The 15,925-nt window shown below is 42.9% G+C and overlaps 1 protein-coding gene across 7 annotated transcripts in view; it reads left to right on the top strand.

Moving 5' to 3' along the window:
* The first annotated feature begins 312 nt into the window (after positions 1 to 312).
* Lin54 (lin-54 DREAM MuvB core complex component) overlaps positions 313 to 15,925 on the top strand; it is a 60,280-nt gene continuing 44,667 nt past the window's right edge. For 4 of the 7 annotated variants that reach the window (XM_027387618.2, XM_027387617.2, XM_027387614.2 and 1 more), the window contains exon 1: positions 318 to 456. The gene's annotated coding sequence lies outside the window, so the exon portion shown is untranslated. Of the gene's footprint in view, positions 457 to 2,423; positions 2,668 to 15,925 lie in introns of those variants that run through there. The other 3 variants (XM_035452306.1, XM_027387615.2, XM_027387619.2) reach the window with 3 other exon arrangements.

Raw genomic sequence — 15,925 nt, 5'->3', positions numbered from 1 at the left:
CTCCGAAGAGTTTGCACTGGGGAAAGGATGTCGACTCCCGCCTCACTCAAGCGAATCACCAAGCGTGGGCGAGCTGGAAACCGCACCTACAGTGGTCTTGCCGGGTGTTCCTCGCCTTCACTTTGACAGAGGTCCCAGGGGAAGTCACGTGAGAGCCTGAGAGCGCTTCCCCCCACCTTGCGCAGTGACGCGCGTCGGGTTGCCAGGGGGCGGTGCGGTGCGCGGAAGGGGCGGGGCTAAGGCCGCCGGCGGAGGCGGGGCGACGCAGGGGCGGGAGGGGCGGAGCGGCGCAGGGGCGGGGCGCCCGGCGTATTATGGGATGCGGCGGTGGAATGGCGCTGGGCGCGTGATTTTGAACAAACCCGGGTCTGTGTTTCGGAGGCGCCGCCGCCGCCGCGGCTGCTGGGAGCCCCGGGAGCGCGGCGCGAGAAGGAGGCGGCGGCGCCGCCGGCTCGGGTAAGTGTCAGCCCCGGAGACCCGGGCTGAGCTGCGGGAGCGGCGCCGGGCCCGTGGGGCGGTCGCGCGGTCGGAGAGCGCCGGCCGGCTCCCGGGCAGCTGGGCCGGTGGGCCGCGGCGGGCGGAGGGTCGTCGGGGCGCGGCCACGAGCCGCTGGCGCCTGAGAGCGCGGCTGTCACTCGGCGGGGTCGGCGCCGCCCGCTCGGCGCTCGGGAGGAAGGGCCCGGCGGCTGTTGACAGGCTCTCGGCGCGGCCCGGGAAGCTGCCGGCGGCCCCGTGCTTCTGGGAACCGGTTTTGCTGCTGTGTCATTTCGTACCAGCGCCTCCTTTCGCCGCTGCCCGCCGCCGCGTTCTTCCTGCGCCCCTTTGTATGGACTCCTCTGGGTGTGTGTCCGTTTCCCTCGCGAAGCCCACCAGCCAAATGTCATAATGTCCCCGCGGTGCACGGGGGAAGGGAGCGGGCTGGGACTCAGCCTGGCCAAGCAACGGTAAACAACCATCCGAGTGCCGGTGGACCCGGCTGTTGGTGGGGGAATAAAGTTGAAAGATGAAGGAGCTGGCAACCCCTTACTTACACGCTCAGCCTCTAGCGGGCTGTATATAAAAACGCGCCGGGAGTGGGTGGGACAGCACTTGATTAAGCCCGAGCCTGCTGACTTTTAGATGGAGTTGTCATTCACACAAGGTATGGAAATGAAATGGCTTCTGCTTCTACCGTATTCTTAGGTAAACTTAAGACAGTTGAATAGTCCTGTTCGCAACCCCGAGACTCAGTTTGCTGGTTTCAAATAGGTCTTTTAGAGCGTATATTATATTGAAGCTGAATGATAAAGAATACAGCTTTTTTAACTGGCAATTATTAAGGCTTTCTGAAATTAAAACGCTGATTTTGGGGGAATGCTGGTCCCATTAAGAAGCCTTGCAGCTTATGTGTTCTTGTTCCTTAGATGATTAAGCATTACTTGTATTCTCTTTTGGCTACTTATTAAACTAAACGATGAGAGGAACTGGAAGGGGTGGATAGGTAATTCCGGAATCTTGTTCTCAAGCAAGCTGTTTATTTTCACTGCATCAAACAAGTGTATCGGCAGCAGATGGTTTTTAATTTGGAAACTTAGATCCAAAAACCGTTTGGCAAGGGATTCTAGCGAAGAGCTGTGTGCCTTCTATATGTTAAAAGTTCGTGTTTTGTTCATGCCTCCACAGTTGGAATCAATCACTTTAAATCAATACACTTTAAATTTAGTGGAACTTGTACAAGTTAAACCAACGACAAGTTGACGCAATGGTGTTCATGAACAGAAATGATCAAAGTTAAGTGGAGAGGAAAATAGTTTAGAACTTTATTCTTAAAAATTAAAAAAAAAAACCCAACAATTCAAACCACTGTAGAATCAGCGCCTGTCATTAAGGGGTGCCCGAGAATCAGGCATGTATACGGAAATAGCTATACTGTCAAAGTAGTTCTGTGGGTGGAGTAGAATGCCAAAGTTGGTGAGTGACGTTGAAGGTGTCCAATGTCTCTGAAATGTACACGAAACACTGAAACTGTCTACCATCTCAAGTGTTTTTCTGGAAATGAAAGAGTTCGGGGTCTTTACTGTTCTTGTGTCAGATTCCGTATGGCTTGCCCTCCTAACAAATGCCTAGGGCTTGGAATCCCGCAGGTATCACGACTCCACTTGGCGTTCCCGCGGGGCCGCGGATGTCTGGTCCTGTGGTGGTAGGGCTGGCACGGCTCGCCGGTGAGCGCCAGAACCTCCGGTGTGCGTTTGAAGGTTGGCGCGGCGGGCGGGAGGTTTCCCCGGATATGTGGGTGTGTGCTGCTCGTGAGGGCGGGCCGGGGCGGGAGCAGGAGGAAGGGGGAGGTGACTGGTGGCGGCGGCTGCGGCGGCGGCCGGGGCTCGGCTGTCGGGGGAAGCTGCTGAGCTGTGATGGTGATGACGAGGTGAAAATGGCGGATCTTTCGAAATACAATCCCGGCCCCTGACATACCAGAGGCGGCGGCCGCGGCGACATCGCTTCCCCGGCTCCCTCCTGACTCCCCGGGTACCCTGTAGTGCTCCATTTCGGGCAAACTGGGAAAGGAAGCAGCTGGACAGAGCTACCGTGTACAGGCAAAACAAGCACTGCCCAGGCTGGGAATTGCCCGGGACCTTCTGGAGCCCGCTCCTCGGAGCCGGAGGGTGGAGAAAGCGGCAGCCTCTGGAGGTAGAGGAGAAGGGGGGTACCCGGGGGCTCTCCGTCTACAGAGCTCTTTATTTGGGAGCTGGGGGAGGAAATGCGTTTCGGACCAAGAATGACTTGTCCGGAGTGCAAAGAATCAGTAGCCTCATAATGACATCAACATTATTTTTTTTTTTTTCAGTATCAAGGGTTGAGTTCGCTTACACCTAAGGCTGCTGCTGAGGCCTAGAGGAACCGCTAGTACTTACCATGATTTCCTGATAGAATACTTAAAATACCCACTCAGTGGGGGTTGGCTGGTGGTGGTCAGCAGTTTAGGGAGTTGTGTTTCTTTGGGGAGGCAGGGCATTGGCATTTTCTTCCACATTTAATGTTGGTGACAGAACATAGTCTAACTTGTTGGGGTGTGGATCCTCATCTATTTTTGAACATAAGGACCAGTGTTGTAGCAATCAAAAAAAATTATATGGCGCCTGTCATCCTTGGGGTGGTACCTTTGAACATGCCACTTGGCAAATAACAATTGATACTGTAAATCATATTTTCTGCCCAGTTTTAAAGGGATTTTCTTCTCTGTTCCCATCTGATTTGATAAATTCAGAGATCGAAGTTATGGAAAATTTTATAATAGGCTATATACTAAGTGAAATTCTGTTGGGAGCCCTATTCTGCTTGTGAGTTTACCTTCACTGTCAGAGGAATGCTTTGAGCACATTGAACTGATACAGATATTGAAGCTTGTTACGGAGCAAATGCAGTGTCTTTGTTCAGGTAGGCAGAGCACTGTTACCTTGGTTATAAGGCTTGATTGACCTTATCATGGCCCCCTGCTTACTTTTGTCACCTGATGGTCCTTGCTGAGTTAGGCTGTGCTGCACAGTTCTTAGGCAGTATCTTTGCACAAAGCAGGAACGATACCTAAAGGTTACATGTTATACAAAATTTTAATCAATGGTTTGGGGTCCTCCTTTTTTCTTCAACTTAAGTGGTAGAAGGTTGGGTCAGTGACCTTGAATTATGAGAGTAAACAGGTTAATATTTAAGAAATGCCTATTAGTAATATTTATGAGTAGCAACAGATTTTTCTTTCTCAGGTTGTCTACAAAGTAATATGACAATACTTTTTTTATTTGAATTACAAACAAGATTGAATTGCATGACAATCCCAGTTCCCTTGACAATACTTTATATATTAGCATATGGTATATTGTGTATATACAGGGCAAGTATTTTGTGTGAATGTGTGTGTATAGTTTGGACTTTGGCTTTCACTCACTGCAAGAATGAGAAGCCAAAGAATGTTTTACAGCAAATGTTTGAAAGGTACTTAGAAGATTCAATGATTGTTGTTCATTAAAATGTAATTTGAGGGGCCAGCCAGATGGCTCAACAGGTAAAGGCACTGGCCATGCCAGCAATCCTGAACAAGCTGTTCTCTGACTTCCTCATGGCAAGTGTGCTCCCCCAACAAATAAATAAATAAATGTTAAAAAAAATAAGTTTGTGGCTGAAGAGATAGCTCAACCATTAAGAGGGTTTGTGCCCATCCAGAGTTCCCAGCACCCATGTGCCACAGCATCGCAACTCCTTTTAACTCCAGCTCCAGGGAATCTGATGCCCTCTTCTGGTCTTCTTGAAAACCTGCACACATGTGGCATATATACATATACATAAAAGAATGAAAGTTTTTTAAAAAGAAGAGAACATTACATAATTTTATCTTGCATTATTCAGTAGGAATTTGGTTCTTTAAAAAGTTTAAAATTGAATTATGCTGCAATTTTTGTTCCACCTAACTAACATACTTAGTAAGGGTAAGAATTTTTAAAACCTAAAATGCTTTGTCATTGGTTTTCTGTTTTGTGATGGGAGCTTGCTGTGTATCCCAGGCTAGCTTTGTGTGTGTGTATGTGTGTGTGTATATGTGTGTGTGTGTTTTGGCTGCATATATGTCTGTGCATCACATGCACATAGTGTCCACAGGCCTTGAACACTCTGGAGCTGGTGATGCAGATGATTGTGGGCTGTTGCCATATTGGTAGTGGGTCACTTGGAAGAGCAGCTACTGCCCTTGACTGCTGAGCCCATGCTCAGGCTAATTTTAACTACCAACCTGTAGTCTTTTTGTTAATTTTTAGTGATTATCCCTCTCCTCATTTTTAGATAGTCTTTTTCCATAGCTAGGCTGGCCTGAAATTCATGGTGGCACAGACTGGCCTCTAACTTATAACAGTCCTTCTGGCTCCCAAGTGCTAGGATTACAGGTATGAGCCACCATGCCTAGTTTGTGATACCTTTAAACTGCCTTCCCCACTCCCCCTCCTTTTTTTGAGACAGGGTTTCTCTATATAGCCCTGGCTTTCCTGGAACTCACTATGTAGAACAGGCTGGCCTTGAACTCACAGAGATCCACCTGCTTCTGAGTGCTAGGATATGCCACTATACCCATCTGTGGTTATCTTTAAAATTTTTTTGAAATTATAATTACACCATTTTCCTTCTCTTTTTCCTCCCTCCAAAACCTTCAATATACTCCTTGCTCTTTTTCAAATTCGTGGCCTCCTTTTTTCATTAATTGTTGTTACATAGGTGTGTGTGTGTGTGTGTGTGTGTGTGTGTGTGTGTGTGTGTGTATTCCTAAATACATAAGTACAGTCCACTAAGTCTATATAATTACAGATATTTGTATGTGTGTATTTTCAGGGCTGATCTTTTATTGTTGGCTAACTAACTGGTATGCTCTTTCCTAGAGAAAACTATTCTCCCAGTCTCAACATTTCTTAGGGTAATGTGTTTTTAGTTTTTTGAGACAGAATTTCTGGAACTGGAGATTCTTTTTGCCTCAGTTTCCCCAGTGCTAGGATTATAGATGTTTGGTATCATGCCCACTTTAGAGTTCCTTCATTATTTGACAAGTTGAACATCCTTAATCTGATCCAAAATGTTCACTCAAAAACTTTTGGGTCTTAAGAGCATTTTGGATATTGATGTAGGATAGTATTAGAAGGAAAAGCTATATGTATACCCCCCAGTGTGAGACTTGAGAATTTGAAACACTTCTGGTTCCAAGCATTTTGGATAAGGAATAATCAGCCTGTATTTGTGGTTATCTGTGAGTCCTGTACTATGCTAGGGATGGGAAAACTAATTTAAATATGATTGCCCAGAGGGCTTTCAGTTTAAGAATCATTTCCGTAAAACTGAAACTATAGGCTAAAGGGGCCTTACTGCAGTAGGCTTTGAGTTGTGTACAGCTTTTGCATAAAATAATGACAGCCTCACAAATATACCTAGGGACATAAATCCAGTAATGTTTATGTAAGATGTACTGAAGATGAGAGGAGACAAGTAAAAACAGCATAGTGTACTCCAAGCTGGAGCTTTGGATACTGTTGATGGTAAAGGGATGGAGGAATTCAGGCATGATCTGCATGTTATATGCAGGTTAGTATTTCTATGGAGGTATGTCAAAAATTGAAAGATCTGTTTTTTAAAATTAATTTACTGTTTTGTGTGTGAATTCACATGCCATGGTCCACATGTGGTGATCAGAGGACAACTTTACAGAATTGGTTCTCCTTCCACCATGTGAACCCATGGATCAAACTCAGGTCATCAGGCACAGCATTGAGCACCTTCACCAGCTATCCGAGTCACCTCTCTAGCACCAGATTAAAAGAGCTTAAGCCTTTTTCTTTTAACATCACATTTTGGCATGCTTTATTGAGAAATACAGAAAATCAAGGGGCTAGAAAAGAAAAACATGCAAATAAAGAGGAAAATGAGAAACGATATACAATGAGTGGCTAAAGAAATGAATATAATTCAAAGGAGATGGTATTTTACTGAGTGTGGTGGCACTCACTTTAAATTCAGCACCTAGGAGATAAAGACAAGTGGATTCCTGTGAGTTTGAGACCAATTTGGTTTATATAATAAGCTGTAGGCCAGCCAGGAGCTACACAGTGAGACCCTATCTAAAATAATAAATTTAAAAAGACATTTGAAGAAAAATTATGTGGAAAATATTGATCAGTGTTATTTTCCTTTTTATTTATTTAGGACACACAGTGATGGCCTTAATGGGTGTCAGGATATGAATATGGGAATCCAAGAGGCTTTGGTTAGCATCTGTCTTAGTTTTGGTTCTGGTTGCTGTGATAGGATATCTGAAGAAACCATGAATTGTAACTCACAGTTCCAGGCTCCAATCTCTCATTGCAGGGAGGTTAAGGTGGTTGGAACCTGAAGCAGCTGCTCTCCTCCTCCAGCATCCTCCATCACAGTCCACTGTGGTGAGAGGAGACAGCAGGAGCAGGGATGAGGCTGCCTCTCACATGGTATCAACAATCTGAAAGCATAGGCAAGTTTTAATGGAATATCAGATGCATAAAAACAGAGCTTAAAGGGAGAAGCTGTTTAGAGAAACAAGAAAGGAATGTGGAGTTACTGTGCACCCTGTCTTCATAGTGACCTTGTGAGTGAGTGTGAGAGTACACGTGTACTGGCTGGTTTTGTGTCAACTTGACAAGAGCTAGAGTCATCAGAGAGGAAGGAGCCTCAGCTGAGGAAAGGCCTCCATGACATCCAACTGTAATGCATTTTCTCAGTTAGTGACCAGTGAGGGAGGACCCAGCCCATGGTGGGTGGTGGTGCCATCCCTGATCTGGTGGTCCTGGATTCCATAAGGAAGCAGGCTGAGCAAGCCAGTAAGCAGCACCCTCTATGGCCTCTGCATCAGCTCCTGCCTCTAGGCTGCTGTCCTGTTTGAGTTCCTGGCCCAACTTCTTCAGTGATGAACAGTGCTGTGGGAGTGTAAGCCAGGTTAACCCTTTCCTCCCCCACTTGCTATTGGTCATGGTGTTTTGTCTCAGCGATAGAAACCCTAAGTAAGACAACATGATAAGCATTGAGTAGAGCTACGATTGGAAAATAGAGCTTCTATGTGAAATCCTAGTAAATAGTTTGCTGTTTGAGATAAGTAAGGTCTTCCCTACATAATCCATGCTGGTGTTGAACTCAGGCTACTCCTGTCTCAGCATTCTGGTGTATTTCTTCTGTAGTAACACTCTATCATAAATTATTTTAAGTTGTAAAAATGGCACCTTTTATTTCCAGCTATATTATTTAAAAATTATAGATACAATTAATAAAGGATAGAGGATATTGTTGAAAAGTTTACTTGAATAGTTTCTCATCTTGTTTAACATGTGGATTTCTTATTTAAAGTGCTACAAAGTCCCAGAGTATTATATAAACCCACCTGACATAGACAGTTATTTGCAAAGCTCACTATAAATATAAATATTTCTTTGGTTTTTTGAGACATAGTTTCTCTGTGGCTTTGGAGGCTGTTCTGAAACTAGCTCCTGTAGACTAGGCTGCTCTGGAACTCACAGAGATCCACCTGCCTCTACCTCCTGAGTGCTGGGATTAAAGGCATGCACCACCACCTCCCTGCCTAATAGTAGAAATTTTTTTATGATATTTCTTCTCCATGGTTAGTTTATTCATTCTTCAAATTTCTACCAATAGGCTATTATTTGCTAGCTCTGTTAGACCCTAGGATGGGAGGGGATTTTGGTTAGGAAGGCCAACAGGTCCCTTTTCCCCCTGGGACTCACATTCCTAACAAATAGGGTAATCAAGTTACAGACAAATAGACAAGAATTTTCTGATGGCAGTAGCTGCTATGACGAAAATGAGGGTATAGGATATAGTGCCTGGTGGAAATGAAGGTTGTATTTAACAAAGGACATTGAGACAGAGTTAGAAATCAGTAGACTTTTTGAATTGAGTGACTCTAATTGAACTTAAATTATTCAGTCATTTTCAACTGTGAGGAAGTAAAAATTGACTGACTTCCAGGTGTGTATTTTGCCTTTAGATGCTTAGAACATTCGTGCTATGAACTGTGAAGCTGCATGGGGATTGCATTTTATGCTCTGGTTTCTTCCCCTCCATACACTGACTGGTAGTTAACTCTTGTACAGGTGAGCAAACCGAAGCTCCTTAACCTCCTTGGCCTGTGAAGATCCTCTTTCCTTGGAATTGACTTCAACAGTGATAAGGACATATGTTAGCACATAGCTTCCATTCCTAAGGGATAAAATTAGGGTGATGACACATAACTAAAGGGCCAAACCCTTTTCTTGCTGTGCTCACAAGTTTTGGGGAATTTGTTTAGTGAAGGTTAGTATGCGCTGAGTGTGCATACTAATTGAAGTATATAAGAAGAGAAGACACTCTATAGCCTTGTGAATGGCTCTAGAACTTTGCACAGTCCACATTACTTACAGCCTGGCCAAATCAGTTGAACTGTTTCTTATTAGGAGTTTGAACTCTCAGTTCAAAAAGGCATACATAGGCTTCTAGTCCTATAACTAAGTATTGCATGTGGGTCCTCTGCTTATCCCACTCTGAAAGCAGTCTTGCTATGTGACTCAGACTGGCTTTGGAATTTGTCTCAAAAATCCTCTTGCCTCCCAAGTATTGGGATTTCTAGCATGCACTACCATCCTGTGCTATTCCAGGTCTCTTAACAGGATGAATGTGGACTTAGGTTTTTTAATAGCAGAGCTTTAAAGGATCGGACTACAATCATATTTAGGAACTTTAATACTTCTCTTAGTGGTTGTTAAAACAATAGAACAGTTGGTTTTGTTTGTTTTTTATTTAATAAGTTGCTTTTCTTTTTTCCTTGATATACATACAAGGGTAGCCTGAGATTCAGCAGGCTCTAGAGTTCTGGGGTTACAGGAGTAAGTGTACCACTACACCTGACTAAGCATGAGTAAGAATATGGACTATGCAAATAATATTCAAAATCAACTTGACCTAACATTTTAGAACACTATCTTCAATGTATAGAACATGTATTCCAGTGCACAAGGTGAAACATTCACCAAGATAGATCATAACAGACTCACAAATCTCGTACTTCAAAGTATGGAAATGCTAGTTTCTGTAGACAATAGAAGAGTTAAGCTAGACATTGATATAAGATACACAGAAAATCTCAAATGTTTAGATAGTAAATGCTATCTACTATCTGTGTGTCAAAGATGAAATCACAAGGACTATTAGAAAATATTTTGAAGTGAATAAATGATAGTAGGAATTGACCTTAATGGAATGCATTTAAAGTAGCATTGGTATTCTTTGGTTTGTTAGTTTGTTTTTTATGTCTTGATGCCTTATTGTAGGTATAAAAGGCTTGAAAATCAAGCATCTTGCTCTTGAGAACTGTAACTCTGGGAGCCAGTGTGGTCTTCAGTATATCTTGGCTGCACTGTCCCTTTGCTTTTTAGTAATGTTTTCTTGCCACTTTGGGGAAGAAATAAAACAAAGCTGTGTCAGTGATCTGAACCACAGCTTGAAAAATTATGTTTTTCTGGAGAAGGACAGATAGCAAACATTTAAAGTTTTGCAGGCATAAAATTGTTCTTGTATGTTCTCTCCCAACCATCTAGAAATGTAACAAAGAATAACAAAAATACCCTTAGGGTGTGAGCAATGTAGAATAACATGTGGGCCTCCAGGCTGGGCTTACTAAGCCCTTACCCTTGTTGCCATTTTAAGATTCTGGAAAATGAAGGTCATATTACGCCTAAAGCACCCAGAAGGAAGAAGGTAAGCATTTAAGATAGAATTTAACTAGGTTAAAAATGACAATTGAAATCTCCAACCAGATTAATCATGAAAAAGGAGAGAGAAAACAAATACCAGTGGGAGGAATGAAAAGAGAACATTTCTACAGATATTGAAAGGAAAGAATATTATATATAACTTTAATTACATATAATTAAGTATAATTATATAGTGCTAATAAATTTCACAACTTAGAGGAAATAGACAAATTCCTTCAAAGACAAACTATCAGATATCAAAGTGACACATGAAGAGTTTATCAAAGATATTAAATTTATAGATTTAACAAAACCCCTTTTTGTAAGCTAGGTGCAATGGTTCCTTTCTATAGATGCTTGACAGATTGAAGCAGGATCACTTGAAGCCAGCCAGTGTGCATGTAAGACCTTGTCTCTAGAACAAAAACAGAAGAAAGCTTCCTATAAGCTAAGTGTCTCCACTGATGAATTCTAAGCAACATGTAAGAATGAAACAGATAATTGTGTGCAAACTTTTCATGAAGCTCCATTTCATTTTGTCAGGCTAGCATTATTCCCAGGCAGATGCTGCAAGAAAACTACAAACTAATATCTATCATGAATATAGAAAAAAATGTTTAGAAAAATATTAACAGGATAGAATTCAGCAGTTTTTACAAAATGTGATACACAATAAAGTAGTGTTTGAGAATGTAAAACTGGATTGGTAGTAAAAGTCAGTTTAGCTTGCAGGCTAAAGTAGAAAACCATCTGATTTTTTGGATAGTTGTAGAAAAAGCATATGTTAGAATTAAATATCTCTCTCCTCTCTCTCTCTCTCTCTCTCTCTCTCTCTCTCTCTCTCTCTCTCTCTCTCTGTGTGTGTGTGTGTGTGTGTGTGTGTGTGTGTGTGTGTGTGTTGCTGGAAATTGAAACATTGGGCCTTATACTTAGCAGGGCAGTGTTCTATCAATAAGTTCTATTTCCATCCCTCATCCTTCTTCTGTGACTGCATCTTGATAAAGATATGAGTGTCCTAGTTACTTTTCTGTGCTGTGATACAATACCACGACCAAAGAGCAACTTTTGAGAGTCAATTGTGACAGGGAAGGTATGACATAGGAGTGGGAAGCTGGTTGAACACATTTCCCCCCCATATACAGGAAGTGCAGAGAGCAAACAGGAAGTAGATGACGCTGTTAACTCCCAGAGTCCTCTCAGTGATGTACTTCCTCCAGCCAGGCTGTACCTATAAAAGTTTCTATAACTTCCCCCAAACAGCCCAACAGCTGGGGATTCATTGTTCATACATGAGCCTATGGGGGACATTGCTCATTCAAGCCAATACCCAGGTTAGCCCTGAACTCAAAGTCTTCCTGCCTCATCCTCCCAAGTCCTTGGATTATACACAAGAACCACCATTCTTGACTTCATTTAAATTTTTTATAGATTTATTACTTTTACTTCATATGTATGGATGTCTTGCCTGTGTGGATGTCCATGTACCACATATGTACAGTGCCCTCAATCCAGAAGAGGGTATTGGATCCCCTGGAACTAGAGTTACAAATGGTTGTGACCTGCCAAATGGGTGCTGGGAGTCCAGCCCCCATCTTCTGCAAGAGCAGCCAGTACTTATAACTGCTGAACCATCTCTATAGGCCGAGGGTTTTTTTTTTTTTTTTTTTTTTTTTTTTTTAAATCTTTCAGGTAGGCAAAGTGGCTTAGCTGATAGTGGTGCTTTTGCCAAGCCTAATAATTTCATCTAGTCCTAGGGGTTCACATAGTGGAAGGAGATAATCAACTCCCCCACTTTGTCCTCTGATCTCCATACTTGCACCATGGTACTTGTGTGCTCACCTCACCGCCACACAAATAATATAATAATACTAAAAAAGATCTTTTGAAAAAGTCAGAAAACAGAATGGAAGCTAACTTTTTCAACTTGATAAAGGAAATCTGAGAAACCTACAGAAAAACAAATGAGATTAGAAAGCAGGCAAGGATGTCTTTTCATTCCCTTAAGTCATTATTTTGTGTGATGTTACAGCAAATGTTTCACTGCAAAAGATATAAAAGGTGTGCAGACTAGAAAGGAAAAATTGCAGTTGTTACTTGAAGACAAGTATTGAACATTTTAAGTAATTACATTAAAAAGCTACTACAGGGAGTAAGTGGTCTTAGGATGCAGGATACATGGACAGCAGAGAGAAAACAATTGTATCTCTGTATTAATGGCAAACATATGGAAAGCAGGGGGAAACCATGTACAGTAACTAAAAAGCACAGAGTATTTAGGGCTAGAGTAAACAGTTATCAGGTACATACACTTGGTTTGTAGAAGGTTGCTGAGATAGATACCCTGTTGAGAGACGACTCTATGGGTCTTGGTTTTTCTGTACAAACTGCAAAGAAGTCATCAGCAACTGCTGTTTTTTTTTTCTTTTAAATTTGTTTTTTGTATTTAAAAAATTTTAGTTTTCATTTTACGTACCAACCCCAGTTCACCTTCCCTCCCCTTTTCCTACAGCCCTTCCCATCCCCCATCCACTCCTCAGAGGGGGTAAGGCCTTCTTTGGGGAGTCAACAAAGTGTGGTGTACCAAGTTTTTGCAGGACCAAGACCCTTCTCCTTGTATCAAGGCTCAGCAAGGTATCCCACCTTTGGGAATGGGCTCCAAAAAGTAGCTCATGCCCTTGGGATAGGTCCTGGTGCCACTGCCAGGCACCCCTGCCCCCAACAGATCAAGTCACATTACTGCCATCCACATTCAGAGGGTCTAGTTCTGTCCCATTCAGGTTTCCCAGCTGTCAGTCCATAGTCTGTGAGCTCCCACTAGCTCTGGTCAGCTGTCTCTGTGGTTTTCCCCATCTTGGTCTTCACCTCACTTGTTTATATGCTCTCTCTTCCCTCTCTTCTGAACTCCAGGAGCTTAGTGCTTGACTGTTACTTGATTTTTTGAGACAAGGTTTCTCTGTGTAATAGTCCTGGCTGTCTTGGAACTGCCTCTGCTTCTTGATGTGCTATCACTGCCAGTGTCAGCTCTTATTTTAAAAGATCTTTTTTATGGTGGTGCATGCCTGTGATCTCAGCTATTGGGTGTCTTAGGTAGAAGGATCCCAACTTTCAGGTTAGCTTGAGCGACTTAATCAAACCCAGTCCAAAATAAAATAGAGCTAGAAATTTAGCTGAGAGGCAGAACATTAGCTTGTCATGCACGTGAATCTGGGTTGTGTCCACCAAAACCAAAAGGGGGTTATATAGCAAATAGCCTTGGATGAGTATCCCTTGCTGTAGTGAAGGTAGTTTTGCTTATTATCCAGCTAAGAAAAACACTAACTGAGCTGTTGGGATGCCAACTTCTTGTATGTTGGGCGGCAGCCTTGACAACCTCTTGGTGTTCTCTGTGGGACTTGGGGTCTAGAGGAAGTGGCCTACATGATTCTCATGCTTTTCCTGTTACTACTAACACAAACAAACAGTCACAGACTCAGAACTTTGTCTTTTCTGCCTCTGAATCAGTAGCTGGTTACTTTGTTTCCTTGCTTGAAAATAGTCTATTAAAAAAAAAAAAATTCTTCCACCTCAGTTTGGACCATGGCTCCTGGAAAGGAAGGGGAAGATGGGTCCTTGTGGGCTAGGCTAAAGGATGTGTCTGGTAGTGAATGATGTCATCTGTGGGAACAGCTTAGACCTCCGGAGAGGGTTTTGCTTGTTAAGTAATAATTAGAGGCTCAGCTGAGGAATGGAAGCCCACTAGATGATCCTTAAGTCACTGTGCACTCAACTCCACGTCCTTAGCTGAGGAATGGAAGGAAGCCCACAGGATAACGCTTTAGTTGTACATACTCAACTCCATGTGAGTTAGGAGCCCTCAAATAATTGTGTAGAGACTTGGGCAGGTTGGCAGTGAGAACATGGAGCCTTTTGTTAACTGAAAATTGCAGGAGTTTGGTTAGACCGAAAGAGTGAATTCTTAGAATTGAAAGAAATGCCAACCTTTGCTTATAAATGTGCTGGCATAAGCTCCATCTGTGTCTTGATCTTAAGGAAAAAGGGGAGTGAAGGTTGGCATGAGGTGTCTCTGTCCCTAAGAAAGACCAAAGTCATGTGTCTATGCCCTGTTTTACACATTGTAAAGAAGGGAGAAAAAAAAATCAGAGTTGAACTGCTGTAAGTCAGGGACCTTCTGTGCTATGCACCTGAGGCATACACAGAATTGAATACCATGCCTTTCCTCACAGCAGGGTTTTGAGATTGATCTCACTGTTGCACTCAATACTAGTTCTCCTCCTTTTGACTGTTAAATAGTACTCTACTGCACAGATCTCCCACTTCATATGTCCATCCAACTTAAGACTGGGCATTTGAACTTTCTCAGTTTGAAACTGTTGTGGATAACCCTGCTGTATACATTAGGTTCAAGGTTTTATGGCCTTGTCTTTCCATTTCTTTTGAATAAAAACTTTTATGGCTCTGCTGGATGCAGGCACTCAGATGACCTCATTCAGTAGTGGTAGAGCAGCCAGAGCATGGGCACGATTTGTAGTGAGATAATGAAGAGCCTGTGTGGCTGCGGGTGGGGCCCTTTGTTGTGTGTGGTAGAGCCTGTGTGACTGCAGGTGGGGCCCTTTGTTGTGCATGGTTAGGATTTTCACTGAAACATGTCATTGGTGTTGGTATTTTGTGAGCCTGTACTGTGAGTGCCTGTAAACCTCAGTATCCATGGAGCTGTGTTCAATACTCAGAGTGTTTATGGCTCTGGCTATATTCAGTACCCAGTTCGTGTGCCATGCCCCACTTCTCTTCTTTCCCCAAAGTCTGCAAACCCTCATAAGTACTTTCAGCTACAAATTACTGTGACTGATGATTTGCCAGCATATGTAAAGAACTCATTCAGTACAATAAGAATCCTAAAAGCTAGGATTCCCCCAAAAAGATCTTAAGCCTGGTGTTGCTGAAATTACAGGCATGTGCCACCATGTCCCAGCTACTAATAAGCACTCAAGTTTGAGTACACACACACACACACACACACACACACTATCATTTATTGTAGTTGTCGGTGTTAGAGTATACACTGAGCAAGCATAGAAAAAAAACCCCTAGATTCCTCATTTGCAAGAAATATCTTTGTTTTTCTGTTTCAATGACTTATTTCATTTAACATGGTGATTTCTAATTACTGAATTTTCACCTATTGAACAGGAAACAGCACTTTAGAAAAATGTGCTTAAGGGATTGGAGATGTAACTCTGTGCTAATAATTTTTGTATAGCATGTGCAAGTTGCTACGTTCAATCCCAGGTTCTATTTTTAAAAAGAAGATAAAACAGTATCAGTATGTTGTTTAAAAATATGTAGGTTAGGGCTGGGTGTGGTGGTGTATGGCTTTAATCCCAGCACTCAGGAGGCAGAAGCAGGTGGATCTCTGAGTTTGAGGCCAGTCTGGTCTATAGAGCAAGTTCCAGGACAGCCAGGACTACACAGAGAAACCGTGTCTTAAAATAAATAAAATATGGAGGTTGGCCTGATGTGCTAGCCCACACCTCAAGCCAGGCACTTGGTAAGCTCGTGGGTATGTAAAGGACATACCCAACTTTCTTGCATAATTATTATACCCCAGGTGCAGGGGAAGTAGCTCAGATGACAGAGTGCTTGCTCTGGATTCAGTC

This window comes from Cricetulus griseus (assembly GCF_003668045.3).
Source record: "Cricetulus griseus strain 17A/GY chromosome 1 unlocalized genomic scaffold, alternate assembly CriGri-PICRH-1.0 chr1_1, whole genome shotgun sequence".
Classification (NCBI taxonomy): Eukaryota; Metazoa; Chordata; class Mammalia; order Rodentia; family Cricetidae; genus Cricetulus; species Cricetulus griseus.
Note: the sequence above shows the minus strand (reverse complement) of the source record. Positions and strands in the feature narration are given on the sequence as shown.